The sequence below is a fragment of the Eutrigla gurnardus genome (genome assembly GCF_963514095.1).
Source record: "Eutrigla gurnardus genome assembly, chromosome: 21".
NCBI classification, from domain to species: Eukaryota; Metazoa; Chordata; class Actinopteri; order Perciformes; family Triglidae; genus Eutrigla; species Eutrigla gurnardus.
This window is the reverse complement of record NC_139932.1, coordinates 14,239,938-14,266,748: the sequence shown is the minus strand read 5'-3', so window position 1 is coordinate 14,266,748 and position 26,811 is coordinate 14,239,938.

The window sequence follows — 26,811 nt, the reverse complement described above, 5'->3', positions numbered from 1 at the left end:
TATGAAGCTGCAGGCAGCAGCTGGTTAGCGTAGCTTAGCATAAAGGCTGGAAAACAGGAGCGTTTGGTTCTGAGGTAAAAGGAAAAAAATCCACCTGCCAGCACCGCTAAAGTTCATTATTAACACACAATATCTTGTCTGTGTAACTTAAGTGTAAAAATGCTGTTTTGGCCTGTTGCTGGGCAACCCGTTGAAACTCTGGGTCCCAGTCCTTCTTTACCTCGACCATTAACGAAAAAGTAAAACTGCAAATTCGGGTTTCTACAGTTTTTGTAAGTGAGAAAAATGCCTCCAGCAAATATAAAGCACGTTTTTTTTTTGTTTTTCTAAAAACCTTCCATTTGGAAACAAAGGAGGAGGTGCACGGTAATGAACTTACGACCCTGAACAAATTGCTGTTCGCTGCAGATCTGCCAGATTAAAACAAAATACAGCTTTTTTGTTGTAATATAGTGGCGATGGAGGTTTAAGAGCGTCAACACAGAGGATGAGCCTTATCACTCCAAGCACACGCGGTCCATTAGCAGGCCCAAAGACTTTGAGCTGATTAATTGATTTTTAATTGGCTGAGGCGACATGGCGGCCACAAGCACAGCATGATGGCTTTATGGTGGGGGGGGAGAAAAATCTGTTTGACAACCCTTGGCCATCGTTATCTCCTACACTCACACAACGACACACACTGAAGCCATGCACTTGTGAACCCCCTCGAGTGTGGTTGTGATGATGATAATTGAGAGGTAGCAACTCCACGCTCCTCATGCCACGAAGCTCGCCGCGAACAGGATAATCATTGGGACTACGGGCGGGCTCCCCCGCCCCACAATCCTTTGGAGCTCAGGATTTAGCTGGTGTCAGGAACCCCTTTTCATTCTACAGCTCCGGCTCTGACAGAGCAGCCTATTAAACTTGCCTTTATTATACAGGGTCCCAATCCACCCTAAAATAAAGTCTGCAAAGACTTTTTGCAGATGCCGTTGGTTTTATTTCCACATTTGTTATGCGAAGCCTGCACTGCGCGACACCTCCGGAGCTGCGTCTTCGAAACTGGTGACGTCGTTATCCCGACATCACACATCTGCAAAAAAGCACAAAGGCAACCGAGTGCACAAACGACGAAAATGTCAAATTTGGATACGTGCAACCTCCCTGAACGCGAGGTGCCATGTTTTGGATGCGGCAGGCGGGAAAAAATTAAACGTGATTCACTATCTGATACCCCAGGCCTCTTCACGGAGACGAGCGGCGTTCGAACTTGTGATGAGGGGCTCCTGTGTTTTGATGCAATCTCCGACGTAAACACGAATCCGAGGCACGGCGGTGAAAGCGATGATTCATCGCAGAGACGTGGGGCCGACTGTAAAGGCGATTAGCAGATACAAAAAAAATGACAATGCTTATAAACCGAGGTGAACATCCCAGGGGGATTTTTATGAGCATTAGTCATTGCACCTGAAGCGACAGCACAAATTGGCCCTGCTCATATACAGGAAATTGTGTAAACGGAGAAGAAAAAAACAAGCAAGGCTGTATCATTAAGACAGTCATTACTGAGCACACTCAATATCACATTTTGCTGCCACATTAGAGTTTGACTGTCTTACTGCGCCCTATATGTTCGCTCTGCATCTACAGTTAAGAACTCGCAGGATGTTTTTTTATCTGTTTTTTGGTGTTTGTCTAAGATTGGGAACATCGTCTGAGCAATAATTACACTTCCACTCAGCTGCTAAGCTGGGCGGCCGCTGTGAAGCAGCAGCAGAGAGAGGGAGGCCGGATGCCTCTCAGCATTAAATATGTCTCTGTGAAATTTTTGCAAACGAGGAGGATTTCAGCATTGCCAGGAACTAAACGGGTTGAGGTAAATCACCGTGGTCAATTATCCTGACCTAATGCAGGACTAACCTACTCACGGCCAGTGATTTGTTTTCCATCCGACTCCCCGGAGATCCTGTGTGCGGTTTTGATGAACATCATGATTTCGACAAGGAACAGTTGTTTCCAGGTTGTAGCAAAAAGAAAGAAAGAAAAGCTTTCTAATCCCAGAGGAGAGATGAATGTAGGACACATTCTCATGTTCTGCATTTCTTATCACCACAATTAGAACTTGATGTGAACATTACAATCAGGAATACCAATAACGTGGCAGCTCAAACTCCCCGTGTTTCTTTGTGATCGTAGTTAGCATTCAACTCATAACACAACTGAAGTATCACACAAGTCAATGGGTGTTTGAAAAGCTTCAGTTTCGTGCTTCACCCCCTCCCCTCCCCACCATGCAATCAGTATCTTTAGAGCTGCCCTGATTTCCATCTTTTCTCCCTGAGTGGCTTCAATATTAATTTTGTTTTTGGTGGTGAATATGTATTGGCATTAATCACAGATGATACAAATTTGCAAGTTTAATTCTGCCCTCTGAAATCTCAGCTGCACACTGGCTGCTCATGAATAGTGTGTTTTTTTTAACCCACAAACATTTGCAATAAAAAATAATTACAGCCAGATAAGAGCCTTGACGATAACTCAGTGATTTCAAGTGCACTTAATGGCCTATTGTCTAAATCTGTCAAGCGCTAAGAGTTGTTTTGTTGTCTTTCGGAGCGGCAATTAGCCACTGCAGCCTGTGCTGAAATACCACATACATGACTCAGCGATTTCAGCCAGTCTATCTCCAGACTGTCACAACAATTGATGCTAATGGACAAAATGGGCATCTCAAACATCCTTTTATTTCATAAACTCACAATGCAAATGGCTCCTTATGCCAGCTTTCTTCATTTTTACTATAACTCCATCTGTTTATGTTTAATTTGAATATTATACAGTGTCTACAGCGTTTCCCAACCTCTTTTGTCTGATGTGTGCCGACAGTGCTGTGATTGAACTTTAAGCAAACTCTTTAAACTACTTATTAATTCTTTTTTAGATAACTCCTTCCACTGTTTATTCATTATTTTTAGATAACTCTTTCAAGTGTTTAGTCATTATTTTCATCTACTCTTTCATCACCGGTTTATCCATCACTTTTATGCTATTTCACCTGTTTATCCATCACTTTTATGCTAACTATTACACCTGCATTTCCATTACCTTTATGCTAACTATTTCACCTGTTTATCCATTACCCTTAATGCTAATATTTCATCTGTTAATCCATTACCTTTATGCTAACTATTACACCTGTTTATCCATTACCTTTATGCTAACTATTACACCTGTTATCCATTACCTTTATGCTAACTATTACACCTGTTATCCATTACCTTTATGCTAACTATTTCAACTGTTTATCCATTACCTTTATGCTAACTATTACACCTGTTTATCCATTACCTTTATGCTAACTATTACACCTGTTTATCCATTACCTTTATGCTAACTATTACACCTGTTTATCCATTACCTTTATGCTAATATTTCACCTGTTTATCCATTACCTTTATGCTAACTATTACACCTGTTTATCCATTAGTTTTATGCTAACTATTTCAACTGATAAACAGACTCAATATGTGAGGAAAAATAAAAAAAATAAGTAATAATTTGTATTCTGTCAAATTCATAAAAAAATAATAATACAGGAGTGTTAGTGAAGAAGTAGGCTACACCAAACCACTGCTCTGTGGTATATCCAGGAATGGAAAGAGTGCTTGAATATTTTGTTCAAGTATAGAAGTGTCACTTTACAAACAATATTATTATACAGAGTAACTTCCTGTCTCGTTGAAGCAGTTCAAAAAGTGAGCGGTACAGTAGGTTCACCATCTCCCCTACTGTCTTCATTCTCCTCGTTAGGTGATTTTGCACGTGTTCACTGGTGTATGTGCCACAGAATGATAATAGAGTCCCATCATTGTATGGAGATTGTGTCCTGAAATGGGAAGCAGCGGCAGCTGAGTCCTTTGGATCATCTCTCCACAGATTAAAAGCTTATTCAAATTATATTTCTCCCTCTCTTATAAACAAGGCAAGCTTTGCATTCCCTGCAGACAAGAAGTGCTGGTAAGTAGCTTTGCAAACATTTGGGTCTAGAAGCGCACAAATTGAAGCTTGAATGAGCTACTTCTTGTTTGTGAAATGAATGCCCAAAGACGTAAATGGATTATAAGTCATTTAACAATATTGCAGAAAACAAATGTGGTAATTGTTTTTGTAATCTGATATTGACTTAAGTAAATTGCTCTATCATTGTTAGATAAAGGGGGGAAAAAACCCTCCCCCTGCACCTGTGCTGCAACTTAAACATCATTTTGGAAAGCGATTTCCTGAGTATTTTTAAACATGATTAAAAAACAAAAATGAGTTAAGATCCCCTGCTGAGCCTTATTAGTAAATGGGTTTGTCATTAAGTGTACAATAAAGCAATGGGCAGAGCATAATCACAGCAGGGATGCTGTTTGTGAGCGACGGAGCGTTCACCATGGTGTAGAAAATACATTTACTTCCAGGAGGAGAATGTTAGATCTCGAGCGATGGGCTGTGCTGTACCAGTTCTGCTCTACTCAAGCTCCTGGCAGCTTGGCAGCGGCGACGCTTTGCATATTCATGTGAAACTATAGGCTGATGATGAAACTGCAAAGCCCTGACACTTCGTTGCAAACAGTTGAATGCAGTCTCCCTGTCAACCAGGTGTTTGCAGGTTTTTTTTTTTGAGTCACAAGCATTTAGGGGACGGGAGGGAAATTCTGGGCTTCAGCGATGGCTGGTTTTGAAAATGAAACATCACCTCGACACAATAAAGAGATAGAAATTGTTTTAATGAGGTGGAGTTACCCCCCCTCCCCTTTGTTTTTAAAAACCCATGAAATGTTGATGCTGCAGAGAAATCACAACACGTTGGAAGGTCTACTGGTTTCACTGCCAAACTAAAGAATAGTTCTACGCCCTGGAATTATTACTCCAAATGATGAGAATGTCCACACGGTTTCAAACAACTCTCTTTGCACCCTTGACTGCTTATTACACAGTTACATCCTGACAAATGCGATTACAAATATGTTCTTAATAAATCCGTTCGGCCAGATGGCTCACTCAAGCCCAAACTACGCGGCTGTTGTAATTTAGCTTTCAGAAAGGACATTTGCTCTAATAATACGGCGCTAACTTTCCAGAAAGCATTCACATTACACAGTCAGGCCGTATTCAGATCCGTCTAAATGAATGATGTGCAATTACTGTCCCCGCTCCCCTCCTAACCCCCCGCGCTATGTGCGCTCACCAGCTCTGCCACGGCAATTCAAGCTGCGGTGTCACATCGCATTATGAAGAATGACCTTTGTCTCCGCTGTATCACAAGCCCGGAGTCTGTACTTAATCAAAGATGATTAGTTCAATTTACTAAGTCTGCTCGGTAATGGGTGCACACAGGACCGGTGGCACCAGGGAGAGGTCAGACTGTGTGGAGGTCGACCCCTCTGTCGTCTGAATGACGTGTGTGGGTAAACATTCACGGTGGCTCAGCTGGTGAGGATGCCCTTCTACTGCGGCGTTCTCGGCTCGCTTTTATTCTTTTGACTTTTGTTTTGTTGCTTCTCTTCTGCAATCTGTTCCCCATTATTGAGGCACCGGCAACACAATGTAATATGTCCACGTCTAATTATCAATTAATTTGATGTTCACACTATTATGTCACTTTTTGCACATGCATAATAGTAAAAGAAAAACACAGCAAACAGCGAGTCTAATGGAGAGCCATCAGGCAGTTGTTGATCAATAAAGGCTACGCTAACCCATATCAAACACAGAGTTGCAAATGGGATCAATTTCATTTCATCTCACAGTGTTGGCAAGGATTACGGTTGATATCCAGCAGGATCGGTGTGTCACACTCGCTCGGGCCTGTTTCAGTCGGCTCCCGACGTTTATCGGAGCTCTGACTCAGAATAATATGTTAACAGATAGAAAGTTCCTCAGCTCAAAAGGTTGCGAGAGCCTTGCCTTAGGCGTCTACTCTCTCTACCAATTAAATCAAAGTTAATTAAAGCCATTTAAGCTAAATGAAACAATTCTACAAAAGTCGCTTGCCAAAGGTTATGGAAGTCAGTGTTGAGGCAAGTTTTTCCAGCGGGGGAGGGTACTGTGACATGGATGTTGTCATCACACTTTCTAATACATTTCTAAGATGAGTGACCTGAATAGAAAGAGCTACGTGTTATGTTCTAGCCTTAAAGCACACATTTAATGTTAAAATCCTTAAGATTTTCACAAAATCTGACCACGTTTTTGATATTATCTCCCTGTTTTTTTTTTGCAATAGTGATTTAAAGTACATAACTTCCTAATCCTTTCTCCGTGCTGGACTCAAACTGCCTTCTACTTGGCCTTCGTCAGAGCGCTGCCTCAGTTTAATTTGTTAACCGATGAAGATTTGCTCAACTCCGGGATGCGAGCTCCTTGCCCTGGGCATCGACTCCCCCTCGTGAAAGAATGCTAATTAAAGCCATTCAAGCAACAAACAAACAAACAATTGCACAACAATACAGCAAACGTTGCTTGTACATATCCAATAGGGACAGTGTTTGTTTCCACAAAGACAGGTAATCCATAGTCCACCCAATACAACATGCACCATGACATGTAGTTATATTTCAAAGGTGCAGTCACACATTTCAGAAGGATGACTTTGCTTTCATTTGCTTTGTTAGCCTAAAGCTGCCTAATTAAAGTGCCGGGGAAACAATCGGAGACTGACTGAACATTTTAGTGACCTGCCTTGCTACAAATGTAAAGATGTCTTTGGTGTTGTGTGGTCAAATAAGACCAAGTAACTAAGATAGACTTGTTCACTTGGATCAGGGACACTTTCGGGCACTTTACTGAGGTATTTTGGTGCAACCTGAGCTGAAATGGCATCACTAACATCTGTCCAGACAAATCAACCTCTCTTAAATCATCCTATATTTATTGTAAAAAGGTTTGATATGAAATAAAGCAATTATTTGTATGTATAAGCGTTCATGATGTTGTGGTATTTGGTATAAATGATACTGCACTGTACCCTAACATGCTCTGGGTACAGGGGTGAAAAGGCTTTTTGTCAAAAAAAAAAGGGGGGGGGGGCGCAAATAATGGCAGAAGGCGATGAAAGAAATAGAAAGATAGAGCGAGAGAGGAAGTCTGCTTGTTCCAGCACAGCGGATGTTCCCGCCTTCCATCCAATCTGAGCTGTGTGAGACTGCAAAAACGCATTAATGCCGATTGAAAATATCCTCGCCTGCCTGGTGGAATCCCACAGCAGATATGAGCAGCGGTACCTCAATATCAGCCTCTGATCTAATTTGACAAATGGATACCCATTATACAATTTCCTATAATAGGTGAGCTCGGCAGCCGAGTGTCGGGTGCTGACACTTTGAATTTAGAAATAAAACATCCCCTTTCCAAAGTCCTCCTCTCCCGTACCCGATCCTCTAGATCCGCCTGGATCGGTGCGTTATCTTGAGGCTGTAGTCTGATTGAATTCACAGGAATGCTGCGCTACGCTAAAAAACACACCCATCTCCGACGTCCCTTCATCAAGCTGCAAGTGAAAAGTTAGCATCCGCCATTTCTCCTTTGGACGCGGTGTACTCAACACAATTAGAATTATGCAAACACATAACTCAGACAGACACGGCTCACATTAATCATCTCTACTGCTGGAGACCCTGCACCCAAACCTGCACCCACACACCCTTTTCTACCCATTTCCTCGCACATATCCCTCTCACCAACGTAATTATCAATTCAGAGTCAAGAGTAGTGTCGTGCGTGTGACAGGGTCTCACTTTAGAGAGTGTATTTCCTTTTTTCTCCCCCCCTCAGATGTGAATTTAGGGGAAGATAATGAATCCGCTGCTCTCGGATACTTAATTAGATTGACCCTCTCAGAGAATCTGTGACACCGCAGGAGAGTGAACCACCTGGAGAGCCAGGAAGTGATTTCCTCATCTAGTCATGCTAATTATTTTATTTTCTAAAAACACAGTGTCAACTTCCTTTCTAACAATTAACACATTGAAATGGGTTCTACTTTATATCAAATTACTGCTTAAAGTGTAATGTTCAGTTTGTTTGTTAGCAATGATGACATTACATTAAAGCGGTATAAGCTTTTTCCTGAGCAGCAGCTACTGTGGCCACATGTGGTCTGGGATGCTATTTAGGGGCTATAATATATTTATATTAAAAACAGCATGATCCAAGTTCAATTTAAGACATTGTAAGACCTATTTAATACCACTTAGAAGGAAATTTAATGCCAGCGTTGCAACTTTTAAACCACTTTTGAGACCCTGCTGGAGCCCTGATATCTATAAGATTCATAAGATTTAGCTCGTAGCGATGAATCCACACAGACCTATGACTCCGTTCTTATTAGTTCCCATTGTTTTGGGCTGCCTGCAACTTTAGCGTTGTTTTTGGCCACAGCAGGCAACAGCTTTTGAGCGAAAACCTCTAAAAACCCACTATGATCGACCAAATAGCAAAAGTTAGCAACTTGCTGAACAAAGTGCAGAACTTTGCGGCCAACCAAGTTCACCGTCAACTTAAAATACATACATTATAACACAAGTCAGAACAAGAAAAGCCACCACTGCTGTCAAAATGGATGTGCAAGTACATTTGAATAAACTCGTTCTACATTTTAAGATTCCTAAAGCACACAATGAAAATGTCTCAGTGGCTTATCTCTTCGATTGAGCGGCTGACTAAAAAAACTACAGAGATATTTTAGCTTGTCGTCTCATTTCTTAAAGGACATCTTGTTCTGTCATGTATTATTCCTCTATGTAATATCTTCAGCACAGTTTGTGGGTTTTATTCTAACAATAACCAGGTCTTATGATTAAAGAACGCAAAAAAAATCTTGCTTGACAATGTTCTCCTTTCTGTTACAACAGAAACAAAAATATTCCTTTCAAAACACCAAGAGCGTGAATTATTCATACCATCGTTTAGCTCTGTGTAGAATCTCTGCATTGATGCACACGGTATTGTTATTAAACTTGAAAACATAACAACCTTCTCTTTAGCTTTACCAATCCCATAAAAGCAAATATTATAATATACATATAAGTAAAGAAAGTAATGCAACACTGATCTCAAGTACTTGTTTGTTAAAAAAAACTGTTAAAATAATGATGAGCCTGTTGGCCTGAGTGCAGGTCGTTTCAAAGCTTTGGGTCCCTGAAGTCTTAAACCCAGATTTTGGAGTCCTGGCTGCAGATCTGAGTCCCAGATCCGTGAAGACTTATATTTGAGGTATTTTTTATTATTTTTTTGTCTATACTTGATCTCAGAGATGCCGAATAAGACAAAAAATACAGCAGAATAGCTTAAACATTAAGAGCTTTACACATGAATGACTTCCTCCACATCGCTGATGTTGAAAACTTCTTTCTAAAAGGAATTAATCAGAACGGTCCGCACTCACACTGATACATTTCTGGCGCGTCCCAAAAACTGATTTGCGGCCCTCTCATTCATCAGCAGCCCGATAAGAGATTACATGAGAGAGTGGCGTGGCTCCGGCTGATGGATTTACACTTCATGACCATTCTGAAGATAGCTTCTCTCCCACAGCTAGCACTGCATTTCGCAAAGTGCTCCCTTGCCAGAACTCTCTGACTAATGCCGGAGTTGTCAGAAAGATTATCATTGCTTTAATGTAAGGAGGTGAACCAACACTAAATCTTGATAACACTGGCAGGCAAATAAAACTTCAGTTTTTTAGCCCTTCCTGTTGACGGTGATGTTTCAGAGAGTTTCGTTTTTTTCCAGCATTCAAAAATGCTTCGATCCTCCGGATAACTCACGACTTTGCAGCGTGGCGAATACTTATGGCCTTTTAATTTTAATCGGAATCTCAATCAGCTTTCTTTTCTCATTTGTAAAAAGGAAATTGCCGACGATAATGAGCGACAGAGGATCATTTTTTCCGTTAAGAGTCTGAGCCAAAATAAATAGCACTTAATTTCTCGGGTGATTAAGAGAATGCGTCTGCTGCTTCAGCTCTTCTGGGTAAACGATGTGACCTGTGGAAGGTAAAACTGCCAGGTGGATATAGGAAAAAAAAAAGACTTTGAAATGAGTTTCGGCTCATTGTTTTAGCTGTCTGGCCTAGCTCACCGTTCTCATGGCGTTTCTATAAGCTGCAGCAAGCAGCTGTTTTCAGCTACAAAGACCTCATTGTACAGAATATTTAGAGACAAGCTGGGGAACACTGTGAGACGTTTAGCAGCTTAAGAGACCGATGTTTCCCTCAAGATTAAGCGGAAACCAGAGTTGGTGACAGAACTAAAAGCAGAGTAAATATTGGACTTGGTGGCCAGACAACACAACATTATTCATAAAGGTGACAGATCACAAAATGTTCATTTAAATGGTCTGTTTTGTCTTTTTAGTTTGGAAGTCTCACCAAAACCATTCACCTTTCCATCAGGCTCGTGGAGAAAGAGTCAGAATTAACAGCTAGTGTAATTGGTCCCATTGGCTGGTGTCAAAATGGAGACAGACGTGATGAGTTCAGCATCAATATGAGGTACACGGCCCCCGTTTCCCTCCGCTGCCCCGACAGGCGCGATGCGAAAAGACTCATTTCTCACGTAAAACTAGGTTAATCAGTAAATTAGCTTTCAATATAGATGTAAGCACTTCCATGGGTTTGTGATAATGATTGGCTTCATAGCATTTTCAATGTTTTTTCCAGAAAAAGCTGCTCAGACTTGCATGAAGGGTAACGGAGTCTGTGATCACGCTCCGATGCACGCCGATGATATCAGCGTCTTTTAAAAAAAGTCATTTTCCCTCCGATACGAGCTACAACATCTGCACATCCCACCAAAAACTAGCTTCTTGTACTCTATGTGATGATGTGTGTTCTAACCTCACATCTGCTCCGGCAAATTATTAATCACTCAAAGCTGTTTAACATCAAAACAGTCACGCTCAAGCAAGTTTCGACCAAAAGTCTTCAAGTTTACCTCAAATATTTAGCCGAGGAGTTTGGTAGTTTCAAAGAAGAATAAAACCCCCCTCCGGCCCTGGAAATTCAGCTTAATCTACCCTTGGGTGCCTCCTTCTGTGGCAATGTCATTGCCAAGGTTTTTAAATATTTATCAGAGGTATCGGTTAATTAAAACAGAGAGGGGCTGCAGATATCCTGCGCTCTAATCCATTTTAACGAACATCTGCCAGCATCGCATACGAGAACACGTCATTAAATTAGCCTAAAAAAAAGGACGGCGCTTTATAATCTCCTCCCAAGCCAAAACAGTAATGCCCTCTGAATTATTGAATTCATTATAATAAACATGTGCTTTTAAATAAAAACCCACTGAATAATCTTTGCCCAGAGCCTCTAATCAGTTTGTACTAATTAACCAACCAAGGGTGGCTCTTATCGGCGAGTATTTTCTATAAAACACACCATGAACACGCGTGTTGTTTCGCAAAATGTTCAATTTCTAAATGAAAACAAATGAAACAATGAAAAGCACGCAGAATCCTCCTGCAGTCCCCCATAAATACAAATTTGTTAAAATGTCAACAATCCGGCAGTAAATTCAGTGATTTATTTCCTTTTCAGTTTGGCTGATAATCAAGCTTTAAAAGACGTGTGCGTATAGGATTTAGCGGCCTAACCTTTCCCTACAAAACCCATGAAAGGAAGCAATTATAGATTGGAACAATACATGAAAGAGAGCCATCACCACATTGCGAGCCTCCCTTCTTTCCTCAATAATGCAGGAGATAATCCGATCAAAAGTGAATTGCACTAACATTTCTGAGGTCAAGCCCTCAGACTGGCAGCGAGCGAAAGGCCTTTTCTTTTGCTGCGTTCACAGAAGACAGTAGAGATGTTGAGACAAGAACCAGCCGTGCATTAAATTCATTAAATATTAAGCAGTCGGGCTCACTTGGACTGTCGAGTTTTGGAAGTTTTGGGGATCTGAAAACTCGTTTGGACCGACCGAACACAGCGATTCAGCCCCAAACCCTTTAAATTCACCATCCGCTCCCAGCATTGCATCAACGCTGCGATTCTAAAACAATAAAATAGAAACTAAGAGTGCGATACACAAGTGCTTTTTTCCCCATGTAATTTACGAGGCTGCAGGATGCTTCTGCCCCGGCTGACGATAAGAGACGCGAAAGGTTTAACAAACGAGAGAGAGAGGAAGGAAGATAGGAAGACAGAAAAAAAAAAAAAATTCCTCTAACTTTGATTTACAACTGGAACGGAGAGCAAAATGAATGCGAGGCTGTGAAGCTGAGACCTCCCATCTGCTGTGCTGTAGGACAGAGGCAGAGCAGCCATCTGTGCCTGAATCTGCTTTAACATTTACATTTAGCAGTGAAAAATAAGCAATCTAGATAACAGGCCCGAGATTATACAATCTGCTTTTAGAGACATACAATATCTTAATATACGTACACGACAGCGCATCTGCCGCGTGGGAATTTCTGCCAGTTATTCCATTTTTCATTTTCAATGCTCAACGTGTTCCAATAACTCACAGAGACATTATTTCATAATAAGTGTAGCGGAGGCTATTTCACGAGGTCTGTTGTGACCATGATCCCTCGACCCCTTCATTTCAAAGACAAGCATTATTCCAATAATATAGCACATTCCTTCCTTTAAGTCACCAAAAGAATATCTATCAATGTTTCAGATTTGAAATAATCATTTCCTGAAAGTCATATGTCAGGGCACTGCTTTAGAAATCAGATCACATCTTGTCCTGCCTCCTCCACTGGACCTTGGGCCTATGACAAATGTCTCATGCCAGACATCACTCTCAGATTCTCTCTCGGGTTCCACAAATAACAAGGACAAAGGCAGAATCGGGGGAGATAGATGGCTGGATTAGACAGGACAGATAGACAGACGTTTGAACAACTTTGAGTTTCTGTTGCTTCAAATGATCTCTAGTTGTGGAGCACAAAACATAAGGACATGCACAAATGTTTGAGTATAAATATATATAAATAGCTCAATAGATAGTGACACAGCTAGCTAGTTACCTAGCTACATCATTACTGAAGGATGGATGGATGGATGGATGGATGGATGGATGGAAGAAAGGAAGGAAATAAAGATGGATGATGGATGGATGGATGGATGGATGGAAGAAAGGAAGGAAATCAGGATGGATGGATGGATGGATGGAAGAAGGGAAGGAAATAAAGATGGATGGATGGATGGATGGATGGAAGAAGGGAAGGAAATAAAGATGGATGGATGGATGGAATGAAGGAAGGAAATGAGGATGGATGGGATGAACTAAGGAACGAAATGAGGATGGGTGGATGGAAGAAAGGAAGGAAATAAAGATGGATGGATGGAATGGACTAAGGAAGGAAATGAGGATGGAAGGAAGGAAAGAAGGATGGATGGATGGATGGAAGGAAGAAGGGAAGGAAATAAAGATGGATGGATGGAATGAAGGAAGGAAATGAGGATGGATGGGATGAACTAAGGAAGGAAATAAAGATGGATGGATGGAAGAAAGAAAAGGAAATAAGGATGGATGGATGGATGGATAGATGGATGAATGGATGGAATGAAAGAAGGAAATGAGGATGGATGGAAAGAAGTAAGTAAGGAAGATAGAAAGGATGGAATGATGACAGGAAGGAAATTAGGATGGATGGAATGATGGAAGGAAGGAAATAAGGATGGATAGATGGAAGGCAGGAAGGAAGGAAGGAAGGAAGGATGGATGGCCAGTCAATCGATGGAAGCTTAGAAGAGTTGTGAAGCTGAGCAATAGCTGAATACAAAAAAATATTTCAAGGTATAGTCTGAATTTTTAGATGAGACTGACATAAAAGAATAATCCCTCTCAATCACTTATGATCCCATAGAAATGTATCGTGGTGAATGTATATCCATTGTACTTCCTTCATCCCTCTCTCCATTCATTCGATAGCTCACTCGACCCTCGCCGCTCCCTCTCTCCTCCCCAGTGAAGTTTAGACATACAGTACACGTTATTAAAACCAGATAAATTGCAGACCTTTTAGTCGTAGGAGGTTAAAAACCGATCACTTCAAAGGGGGGACGGAAAAAACTCTGAATTGGGTGTCTGCAGAGAGGGAGCGGGGAGCGACTGGGAACCACGGAGGCGGCGAAGACTTCAATGCCACATATCACCCACCCGTCCCTGGATTGAGCGTGAGCCGCCCCACGCAGATGATTCACATTGTGGGACGCAATTACCAGCGTGACATTTCCTTTTAATTGGGTTAGCGATGACTCCTTTCTGAGGCAAAGGTCAGTTCCTGGCACAAGTCAAAGTCTTTTCCCGCCTATCTTTCAGTGCGAGGCCGATGAGGGATGGGTCTGCCGAACGGCAGAATCACATCGCTGCTGAAAGTGATATTTACATGTCATTTGCATGCCCTTCGTGGGAGGTATTAAAAAGGCCGGGAGGTATATCGTACATCACTCGCCATGGAAACAACGTGTGAATGTATATCTGATTGAGTGTCATACTGTGGGCAGCCATATGAACACGACAACCAGATGACACCAGTGCAGACGTAAAGGACATGAGCGCAGAAAAACCTACATCCACGTCCATCATTTCATCCTATTAGACATTGGTGTGAAACTGTCATAATTAGCTAATTTATTAATGAGTTATGACCCAAAAACTGTGTCCAAGAAGACGTTCATCACACATTTGCGGACATTTGCTCAAGGCGCTCTGAGATATCATGTTCAGGAGAATGGGAGAGGGCTCACGGTGACCTTGACCTTTGACCATCAGATTCTAATCAGGTCAAGAAATTCCCTTAAAATTTCACAATTGACTCATCAATGTACTGCAGATATAAATATGAAATAAAGGACTATGGCATAACTACTTGAATTTCCCTCGGGATCAATGAAGTATCTATCTATCTATTAGTCCTGCCGTCATCTACTTTTCAGAAATGTACATAAATTAGCATCACAAGGTTTTTCTTTGAATGAAACAAAGAAAATGTGATGAAAAGGTCTGGTTTCTTGTAGTTTATTAGTGTAAAATGATTTCAATACATGAAAATCGACTAAAAATTCAATCCCAGGCACCGTTTTTAGATAACGGGTGAAGCAAGTGTTGACTCAGTGTCAGTCATGATTGAAAATCGGACGTTTATTTAATATGAGGGCTTTAATTTGGTTTTAGTGTCAGTCATCCATGTAGATTCAGCGTAGATGCTTCACTGTTGATTGAATTGCATTTTCGTTATCTCAGCAATGAAAAGCCTCATTTGTGAATTACACTTCCTGTCCTGAGTTAACACGTCATACCGTGTGATCTGTCAGTAAGAATAAAACCGGATTTAGCGGGCGGTTAGCATAAAGCCTGGAAACAGACGAGACACCTCGGACGGCTCCGTCTGAAGGTTAAAACCTGCTGAATCATCAAATTGTATTAAAGCCAGGCGCAGCCATCACCTGCTAAATACTAAAGAGCAGCAACCTGAGCGAGTCGATGGCGGTTAGAGCAAGTTTGCCACTTGCTCACTTTTTTGCAATTAACTAATCAGGTCAGATACTAAGGGAGCCGGCCCCAAGGTGTTTCCTAGCAACCGTGCCGCCGCGGTCGACCCGCAGTGTTGGTGTGTGTGTGTGTGTGTCTCCGCGAAGGGGGGGGAGAGTTACTGCCGCAGTAAAACTGTCTCTCGGCCTGTAAGTGATTTGTGACTTTCTTCTCTTCGCTATGCCAATGTGGTGGAAGGCACGTACCGTCTTTTGTTTGACCAAGCACACTTTTATTACGAGGACGGAGATTGGCAGGTGGTGCAGGATCGTACTCGTAGTAAAGCCACGCTTCTTCCGAAAAGGACAGTGCAGCTTCTTCGGAAGAAAGTTTGATGCGTTTCACAACCACGTGCACGGCACAAAAGGTCGGATGGGAGAAGCTGGTTTTCCAGATGGCAAACAAAAATAACAGATGTGCAAACTGATACCATTATCCTCCTAAATGATGGTGTTATTTGTTTTAAATTTAAGGCCGTCGCGAGCTGAAAACTAAAAGCGGACTCATCTGAAGGACGCCCAAGACGACGTGAACGTCACTGCAGCCTCGGTTTTATATTGTGCACCCTCAGTTGGAATTTGAATAATAAATGCCAAGCGCGTGACATAGGTGCACGGACGGAATATGGATCAGCAGGTGCGGCGGTTATTAAAAACTTTTTCCCAGCAGGTCACATCGCCGGATTCAAAGTTGCAAAAGAGACGACGATGAGCCCTGGTAATGGGGCGACTCCTTCATAAAAAAAAAAAGCAGTATTGAGTTATAACTCATGTGATGCGATGTCTCTGTGGTCGTACTTTAGCAGCCCGGTGTCATTTTCAGGCCATTTAATGAAGGTAAAAACAGGCCGTGCATAACGGCTCTGCACTTCTCAGACGCTGCGGATTTATGAACATATAAGGAGCTCCGTTGAGTTGCTGCAGGGATTTCATGAAGTGAAGGCGAAGCTTTTCATACAGTATAAAGCAGCAGACACGGTAGGAATCAACCACATTCATTCACAGATCAACGGAGACGTGATTTACTCACTTTCCTGCTTAAATCACATTAAAGGTTATGTTCTGTGCCACGAACGAACGTCCTGAGTAACTTACCGAATATATTAACTTGCTCATAAAGCTCCACTTTGGTGGACTAACATAAAAAGTTGTTTCTTAACCTAATCATGGCACCATAATTAGCCCGATGGGAGACCTCATTTCTATTTGTAGCAAAATTTCAAGATAAAAAAAAATCCATCTGCTGAATCTGACCTTAAGGCCATAAATATAAGCATATTAATGCAGGTTATTTTCCCCTAAAGCTTAAATCTATGTGACAGTGATCCACAGTAACCCGCCTCATGTGTGGGTCTGTTTACTAGTGTTCCAATTAATAGCACCACTAACTTGAAGTGCACTTTAGTACAGTCCTGACTCTACCATTAATAAGACCATTAATAAGACTGATTATAATCACTCATTAATAAAAAAAAAAAACATAATATGCACATCAGTAGCATTAAAGTGCTGTTTAAACTGCTGTCACCCAAAGGCCGAAACTCTCCAATCAACGAGTTACTGGTCAAAAATCAACCAATACTTTGGTTTATGACCTGCAAAACTGGCATCAACTGATCAACCTTATCCTGCACATTTAGTGCCAGTTAGCAAATGCAAGCACATGTAATCAAACTAAATGGAACACTTCCATTGCATACCACATAACCACACGTTCTGCACAACAAATTTTCCGTACATTTGCCCTCTCTGAACACGGGTTTCACCGCCGTTATAAACGCGGCCGTCCTGTAAACTAAGCCATCAAGCCGCCGTGTAAAAAATGATGCAGCACAAACCAACCGCCTGCCTGCACGCCGCGTAATGAATGCTGATCAACCTCAGATTAATGGACAATTACCGCTGTATTTTACTGCGTGTCAACGGTGCGGCCCAGTGGGCTGCTGGGAGGAGAAGGTTGGCAGCTTCCAGGCATCGAACATGTGGGAGAAAGATTCCCTACGCACCTCGACATGTGACAAATCTCAGCACTCACGGAGAAACGGAGGGATTAAATGATCCAAAAACATGGGAACATTGATTATCCTTGACATGCTCGAGGCTGTGAAATCATTTCCATCTTTTTTTTTTTTTTTTTACTCCCTGCTGCCTGTTCAGCTTTGTACGGCGATACTGTAACAATGTTATTCTTAGAATGTGCTGCGAACAACAGAAAAACACTGTCGACTTCATTAGCCGCCGCCGCCGCCGCCTTCATTAGCCGGTATAAACTGTTCATTAGCTTAAGAAGTTGAAAAGTGATCCTGACTTGGGACAAAGCTTTGCTTTGATCAAACCCAGTTATCCCGTGAGGAGGCTGCCTCTTTGTCTTTATGATATCTTGACAACAATCCCCACAAGTCTGTCCTCTGTAGTTTGGTGTGTGTGTGTGAATGTGAAGACACACATTTCTGTCTGACATTGTGTGTGTGTGTGTGTGTGTGTGTGTGAGAAACAGACAAATCTGAAGTTGCCTCCCTTTTGGCGCCGGCTCCCGCCAGCAAACTCTCCGTCTCTGTTGTGTTTGTAGATTACAGGGGCTGTTGATTTTGGATTTTTTTTTCTTTTCTGTCTCGTCTTCAAAGTTTGACTGATCCGGCTTGCAGTAGGGGGACTGAGCCCACTTAAAACTTTCATTATTACTTTCCTTCCACGCCGTTCTTTTCTCTTCACCTCTGTCCACGCATACACAGAGTGTATAATATTGAATCTGAGACATATTTTTTCCCCTCGCCAGCATTAAAACTAAGCCTGGAATAAGAAACTGCACCGCTCCATCACGTCACAGCTTCGGAAGCGAGCGTTAATGCGAAGCGGCGCGAAGGCATTTGCAAGTTGCCACCGCAAAGTAGGCCCCCATTAAAAATCCTGCTGAAATAAAACAACTTAAAAGCTCGAGAGAGAGAGAGCGAGAGAGCCGAGCATTAGAGTGCATTACAGTGCATACATTAGTAAGTAAGGGTGGTAAGTGGGAAATGACATTAATCATACACCAAGTGCGTTTTTTTAAATGCTCCGGAGAAGCGGAGCGGACACGAACACAACACCTCAGTTCAATCAGACTCAATCCACACTTATCTTATTCAATATTAAGCATTCTTTCTACGGATGACTAATCTTGCTTGTATTGCAAATGAATTACGCCTGTGTGAGTGTTGTTAAGTCATTCTGCTGGTAATTAAGGATCACCAAGGTACGGCTACTTATTTAGCATACCCGCTACATGTCGGCAGGGAAGAGAGTTGAATGCACTTTACATGAAGCGATTGAATTAACACCGCGGCGTTGTGTTGTTGTGTAATCAAGCTCATTATTTACGTAATCCTATTGGACCTCTAGATTAGAATCGCGTTTCCCCCCCGATCGCTCGGAAAAATCAAAGTGGGATTACTCCGGCCGTATCGCGGATTTCTAAGAAGATTAAGGGCTGAAAATGCTCATTACATTCTAAGAATGTCGTTTATTTCCAGATTGATCGTTGATAAAGACGGAATCATTTTAGATATCATACACCAGCGGTGTCCATGGCAACGGAAGGCAACGCGTGACGCTCTTGAAATCAGCTGGTTTGCGGGAGCATTTTCCGCTTTCGCAGTTGTCGATTTGATGAGGCCGCACTGTGAACGGATCTTCGTTTTGTGTTTGTCTTGGATTACATACACATCTAATTCATGCACCCTCAGAACATGAAGTCTCCCATCCCGGTTTTTACTCAAATTAGCTTAAAAAAAAACAAAAAAAACAGTGTAGAACAACCTACCGAAGTTGTAAAACACCCAACCATCTTGGAGTGTGTAATTAATCATGTGGAAATTAAAGTAATGGGAGAGAGAGGCTTTGACCTTGTCCTCAGAGAGTTAACCCGTGTCCTCAGCACACGACTATTTTTACATTATTTTCAATTATCATCTGAAACGGACGCGGGGACCCCTGAGGAAGGTAGCCTCGTTTTTTTTCTTCTTTTTTTTTGCCAAGTCCCTGTCACTGAGTCACATTACCACATTCTTTATATAGCCGAGCCACGGAAACACGCAACATCCTTCACTTCCATCCCGCTTTGCATTCGAGGCTGGATTTGACAGAAATGTTTGCTCTAACTGAAAAAAAAAAACACTGTAGACACACATTTCAAAGTGATGAATTAAGTATTAAAAACTCGGGTCGTTACATATGCAGCAGCAGAAAGAGACGTGTCGACACGTACGTTCACGCGGCGTTATTTCATCAAATTACCTCGCATAAAAATGTCACCAATAATGTCACTCGAGTAATAAGATAAAAGCATTGTGCTGCCCACGCAGTGTCCGGGATAATGACTTTAGAGACGCGCTCTTGTTATGCACCAAATACTTTCTTCGTTTAGTGTGACAGCATCTTAATTAATACACACTCTGAGGATGCTGGAGTGGACCGGGTGTTCTGCGGTGATTGGCAGATAGATTAATATTGTCAGACCCCGGAGACGCGCGTGTCACATTCCACTCGAAGCCACTGTTCAAGGACGATCTTCCCCACATCCACTTCTTCCTCTTTTGCACTGTTGCTGAAACTGAGAAAAGGACTAGGAAACCACAGTCTGGAACAAACGGAGGGAGGGCACCCATGGGAGACGGAGCACTATGTGCAAAAAGATCCTGACCCCTCCCCTTTCTGCAAGCTTTTACAAGAACCCCAAAAAAAAGTCAGTATGAATTGCAGGAAGAACCCTCCCCGGAGTTGGCAAATGCTATGCTCTGATTGGTCAGTCTGTGTTTGGAGGGCGGGACTTAGCAAAGGGTCATTTCTCCTTCACAGTATTTCACTATAATATCAGGTATGTTAAACTTAAATAAGCAATAATTAAGATACTTTAGTATATAGTAGTAGTACTTGATAAACATCACACATAAGTACTTTTAGCATTAATGTAAACATATTACATATCTTCTTATTTGCACTATATCCTGAACCTATGCAAAAATTGCTGCTAAACTGCATAGATGTGCATACTTTTTGTTTTTTTGTTCTTCCGTTTATAGTTTTTAGTGTATATTTGTCATTCTTTACTATCGTGTTTTTCACTGTGAAGGGAACTGCGTTGCCCAGTGTGAACTATGTTTCTGTGTGTGACAATAAAAATCTTCAAATCTTCAAATGGGATCTTCACAATCCCGACACGTCTTGCCAATCTTAATTATTTTGTGATGGATTCCTTCCGGTTTTATTAACTGCGTCGGTTCCGTCTCATCGTCTTTGAAATGTTACTGTCAGCATTTTTTGTTGTTGTTTTTTTACGGCCAACTTTTTCCACAGGGGAGTCGTGTCTAGCTGGTTGCTTCGTCTTGCTGTCTGGCTCCGTATCGCTGTGGAAAGCCGCTTGATTCATGTACACAGCCCGTCTGTACCCTTAAGCTTTAGATGGAAATGTAAAACGGAGCACATTATGGCTCACAGCCCTCAAGAACACTCATGTCAACATCTCTAACTGCCATTCAAACATGACTTATTGGAACTTTTAGGAGCCAATCTGCCATCGTTATGATCCTAAACTCTGTATGTGCCGCGCTAGATTGAAAAGCAAAGTCACATGAGATGACACTTATTAAGATTGAAGGTCAGAGCGTCGCTTTAGTATGACAGACACACTGTGAACGCTGCGTTATTGTCCGCTTCTGATCTATATTGATGAATATTTCCGACGTCGCAGCTTTTAGACAAAAGTGATGACTCGCCGTCGATAAGTATGTCTTTTCCACTCTTAAAACATCCTTTATGTTTTTTATTTGTTCCTTACTGTGTTTTTAAGTCATCAAATAAATCAAAATCGAAGACGCGGGATGTGTTTCACAGCTTTAACTCCACCGGGGGGGCTTCACATCCCGGACTCCACATTTGAGTTTTTTTGCCCTCCCCCCCTTCAACTCGTTCCTTTCCCATATGAGTTCTCCTTTATGTTTGTACTCTGCCTCAACTCTGCCTCGGGCTCAACTCTGGAATGAGTCTGTCTCGGCGAGATGATTGGCGTTCGGGTTGCAGGGACAGCTGGGCTCGGAGAAACTTGTCTCGGCGTTTGGAATACATTAACGGCCACCGCGCTCAAGGTGCCTTGATGTAGTTGAAGATGTCAGGCTGCCTTTGACGCTCCATCTTCTTTCAATATCTTGTTTGACATTTGAGATGTAGATTTATTTCTTTCAGCATTCCATGGAATGAATTTATTCCATCTAGTTATTATTTTTCCCACCCTCCCTCACATGCATTGGAATCATATTAACACATGGCTCTGTCACTCACGGGCATTTCTCTTTTTAAAAATTGCTTTTGTTGAAAGTCGTTATCCCCCCCTTCTCAATCTAAACAATTTATTTATCAGGCACAGATTATGTCCCAGAGATTTAATGACACGTCTGTTGTTGTCGCTTGATTGCGGACAGCGTGTTTAACATGTAGATGTTTCAAAATTCTCCAGTTAAAATTGAATGCAGTGCCGGTCAACGACGGAAGCCACATCATCTTTCAAGCTGCGTTAGAGAGTGAAGGCAGGATATCGTTAGCAAACGCTTTCTTCACGAGTGTCAGAATCACTCGTCATTGTCCTCTATAGAGAACGTTTTGTAAGGGGGCTCTGATTGATCGGCCACCACTCGTTAGCGGCCATTACTTCTTCTAAATAGTTTGATCGTCGGTCTCTATAAAAGGCCGATCAGAAGAGCCAATCAGTGGACTAATTGATTCCAAATGGAAACGTTTTCAATACTCATTTGCCTGCTTTCTTATCTGCTCTTTAGAAAAGGGACACAGCTGGACACACACACACACACACACACACACACACACACACACACACACACACACACACACACACACACACACACACACACACACACACACACACACACACACACACACACACACACACACACACACACACGTGGGCTCTGGCCGACTCGCCATCTGCAGCAGTAGTTTCACAGTTTGTCTGATCTATTTTTCCCCACAAGCTGCAGGCGAATCTGGCCAGAAAAAAACCCAGCTGCTGATCTAATAAAATGATAAAGGCCTAAAAGATGCATTATATATGATAGAAATTAATCTGATTCTGATGAATGATAAAAATGCATCTCATGCTTGCCAACACTTTGGATTTTCCTGCAAGGAAAGGGAGAGATGAGCAGACACACCGGTCATAAAGTCCAGAGAAAAGGACTGTCTCAAAGGACTATTTGAATGTAATAAAATAAGATAAACTTCAATTTCAACATAATCGGACTATAAATTAATCATCATTTTTTATGGATGTGTAGCTTATCTAGAACTCATCAGTCAGAGCAGACATTTGTTTCAGCTGTGAAAATGTAGATTTATGAAAGGCCAACATTTAGCCAAAATGGGACTTATTATTAGAAATGTTTGGTTGGATGTTATGCAATACAAATTAAACTTCCAACTATTCAGTATAACCCTTCCAAGCAGGGGAAATACAAGTCAGGGAGACTGCCGATATCATGATAAAGTCTGCCTATCAATTGCTCAAATGCTTCGGCAAAAACATCAAAACCTTTACTTGAAGAAAGCACCAAAAATAAATAAAATTGTGTGAGACACACGTTTTCAAGAATGAGACCTCTTGCAATCACGGGCAAAACAAGTTTGTTCAAAATGCAAAACCTGGAATTGGCAACGGACACACAAACGTGTGTTAATTGAAATGTGAGTATGAGAAAATTGAATAGACAGCGATGTTTTTGTATAAAGTTAGTTGTTTTTGCTTTGAAAGAGTCATTCAAATGGTGCATGTGTGCTGCATTTTGTTGCAAAAAAAGGATTGTGAGGTTTTGATTGCAGATATTCAGTTTGACTGTTGAGGCTGGGACGTATATAATGACACATTTAGCCAAATTCCATAGCAACTGTGTAAGCATTCACAAAAAAGCTGTAAGCTTATAAACACAGAAAATATTTGACTGGAATTTCTCCCAAGGCTGTTATATCTTCGTATAAATTCACTGTAGAATTTAAAACAAATTTGAATAGACACAATGGGGATCAGCTTGCTGGTCAGCTGGCAGAGATTTAGTGCGACGATGTAAAACTCCTCTTCTTGATCTCACACTGGCAGTTTGTTTTGGAGAGGGCAAATCATTACTTGTAAGGTCAGGCCAACGTGTCGCCAGCGTTATGTGTATCTGTCTGTTATAAAGACAGCATTGTTGATTGTACCGCAGCCAAGGACGGCCCTCCTCTTGCTTTCTGCAGCCGCGGGTTGCCCGGCTAGAGAAAGTTGCCTTTTGCAGCTTGGCAGGTGAGAGCGTATGTGTGGCCAAGTCCCACAGAGAATGACCTTCCTGTCCTCGACCTGGCCAGACCTGCCATCTCTGTAATGGCTATCATATCTCAGCGCTGCTCGTGCCTAACTTTCCCCTTCCCGTCCTTTGCTCTTTTCCCGTGTGCTGCGTAATTGGTGTTATTGAACGTCCAGTTTCAAGAAGATATATGAATTCATAGAACCCCAAAACAAACACGTTCCATTTAGACTAATCTCAGTGATATGTACACGGAAGTGGACTCACTTGCAGGAATGTAATCGGAACAAATAGTCAATTCTAGCGCTGATGTCTTTAGTGTGCCGAGAGATAGCCGGGCCAAACAGTGGAGGTACGCAGCCACCCGAGGCACCGCTTGTCAAGCCAAATAATGCATCTGCGAAAACATTTTGTTCTTTACACTACATTAGGCGATGCGGTTTTTCTACTCGCTTGGTGAATATCCCCCCCCCAAAAACAATATCAGTCACAGCAAGCAAGTGAGGCGAGAGCAAAGGCACGCACATTAATGCAAATCTGGTTAAAGTGACCACTGTGTTTAGAAAAGAGACTGGACCGTAACAGCGGGCTGCGGTCTGATATTTTGTCAAAATGAAGTCAAATTCCTCGTCCCCTTAGGAGAATAAATGCATTTTCTCCATGGTTGTGCAAATGATTGCACCGTGCAGTGAGCTCTAAAAATGTTAAACTCGGTGCTGTGTGCCTTTTTCAAACTGATACATGCTGCTGCTGGGCTCATGTCACGTAAACAATCTGATTTATCAGTCTGAACGCCTTTAATGCATGTTAATGCAAATACATGTGACTGACCTGAACATAAGTCACCCAGACTTTCCTGCTGTACTTTCCTGTTATATCACATATTGAAATGATGATATAAAAGGTCTGCTACATTTCCCTTGACCTCTTGAAACAACATGCTCGGTTCACTGTTTGTGTCTGGGTTTTTTTGAGTAATTCAACTACGCCGGTGCCGACGTGGCCAGATGGTATTATTAGTTCGCTGGCTCTGAACATTTACTGGAAACAAGTCTTGCATTGTAAGAAGTTTGGCTGCAGTTTTCTATACATGACACGGATGGGGAATTATGCTGAGACTGGAGGGTTGTGGTGCGATGACTTATTACTCAATGTGTTTACACAATTATTCAAGGTGAAATGTACTCATGTCAAAAGATCTGAATTTAATCCAAAATAAAATCTAAATACATCTCATGGTGAAAAAAAGAGGTGCCAACTGGCTGCGGCACACTGCAGTGACTAGGGAAGACAGTGGGTGCACAGGATTATGGGTATGATGCCGAGATTGTGTGGCGGCCAATATTTTGATATTTCATAACTTATCCCCACAGTGTGAAAACTACATGCAATATTTATAGTTATTTAAAGATGACAAAATAATACTGCTAAGTGCTCTTATGAGCAGAAGCCTATTGCTGCCGTTTGTTTGTTCTGTCAAGGTAAGAAAGTCAGGACTGCTTGTGTAACCAGGTAGCGCTTTACTTCCTCATTCAACACCAGTTGTATCTCATATGCACAACAATAAGACATAAATCTAACCTCTGTCTTAATCCAATTATGTTAGAATATAATACGAGTCTTATCTCATGTTTTTCCATATCTTAATTCCAGGGAGCTGCAATAGAAGATCAATGCTGCCACTTTATCTTCACGTCTTCTCCACAAATCATCAATAAGTAAGAACACTAAGATTTGAGCCCGGAGCATAGCTTTAGCCTCGGCCTTTTAGCACGATAGCGTAGCCACCAAGAGCATATTCAACACCCTCTTTTACAGAGACAAATCTGCATGTTACCAAGAGTTATATGGCACATAATGGGAACATGACAAAGGATCCTGTGTTCTTAGGGTCCCACGTTCCCCAGTTCTACATATGTGCAGAAAAAATAGGACCCAGGAACATAATGGGAAACATAGGAGCCACAAGCAACAGTCATTTACTGAACATTTTAACAACATCTTCTAACAGGCCTACCATGTGGTAGTTTTATCTTCTGTATCAACCATATTTATCGTCATGACTGCATTGACAATATGGCCAAAGTGCTCATGAAAACATGAAGCCCATCGAGATCTGGGAAACAGCAGAAACCACCTCACTGCCCATTCAGCATCCACAACCTCTGACCAGCCAACATTTGTTAAGTGCAACGGGATCCAACGCAATACAAAAAATGGACAAATTACTCCCTCCTCCTAAAAGGGTTTAAATGATATGCCTTTAAGAATAATTATACTCAAAGGCACACAGATGAAGCAGAGCAAAAAAAAAAAAGAACAGAGAGGCAGAGTGCCTGTATGTCCCCCGACCTTAGCCGTGATTAGCATAATTGAATTTCAACCGATCGGGGGAGTATTGAGGGAAAAGGGGAGCTACTGAAAGTGTGTAAATGGTCCGCAATCTGCACACCTCCGTAATATCACCGTGGAGAGAGAGGACGGGGTTGACTAGAGGGTTGATGCGTCGGGCTAAATAAAGTACATTAAGTGAAAACATCAGAGAGGTTCAAAAGGTCACGTAGTTGATCTGTGCTCTTAAAGGCGAGCTGGCATTTCAAGTAGCTGATATCTGGTATAAACTGTTCTCCCAAGAAACAACATAACAACCCTTAACCAAGTCGCTTTGGGGTTTCATTTGAAGGACTTGTTTGTTTCCTTCTCCTCCTTCCAAATATATCAGCCCTTCTCCCTTTCACATGGCTTTATCCCCCCTAGCATTCAACCAAGCTACACTGTCATTAATTCTTCACACCTGCCAGTGGTCTGCCGACATGATGTCCCCCTCCATGTAAGCAGAGAGGCTGTGATGATATGGAGATATTCTCCCCCTCGCCGTGTCATTATGATGAACGACCGGAGAGGTGTGGCAGTGGGCAGGGCAGGTTTCTCCTTGCGGAGCGGCGAGCTATCGCTCAAACGGGCACTCTG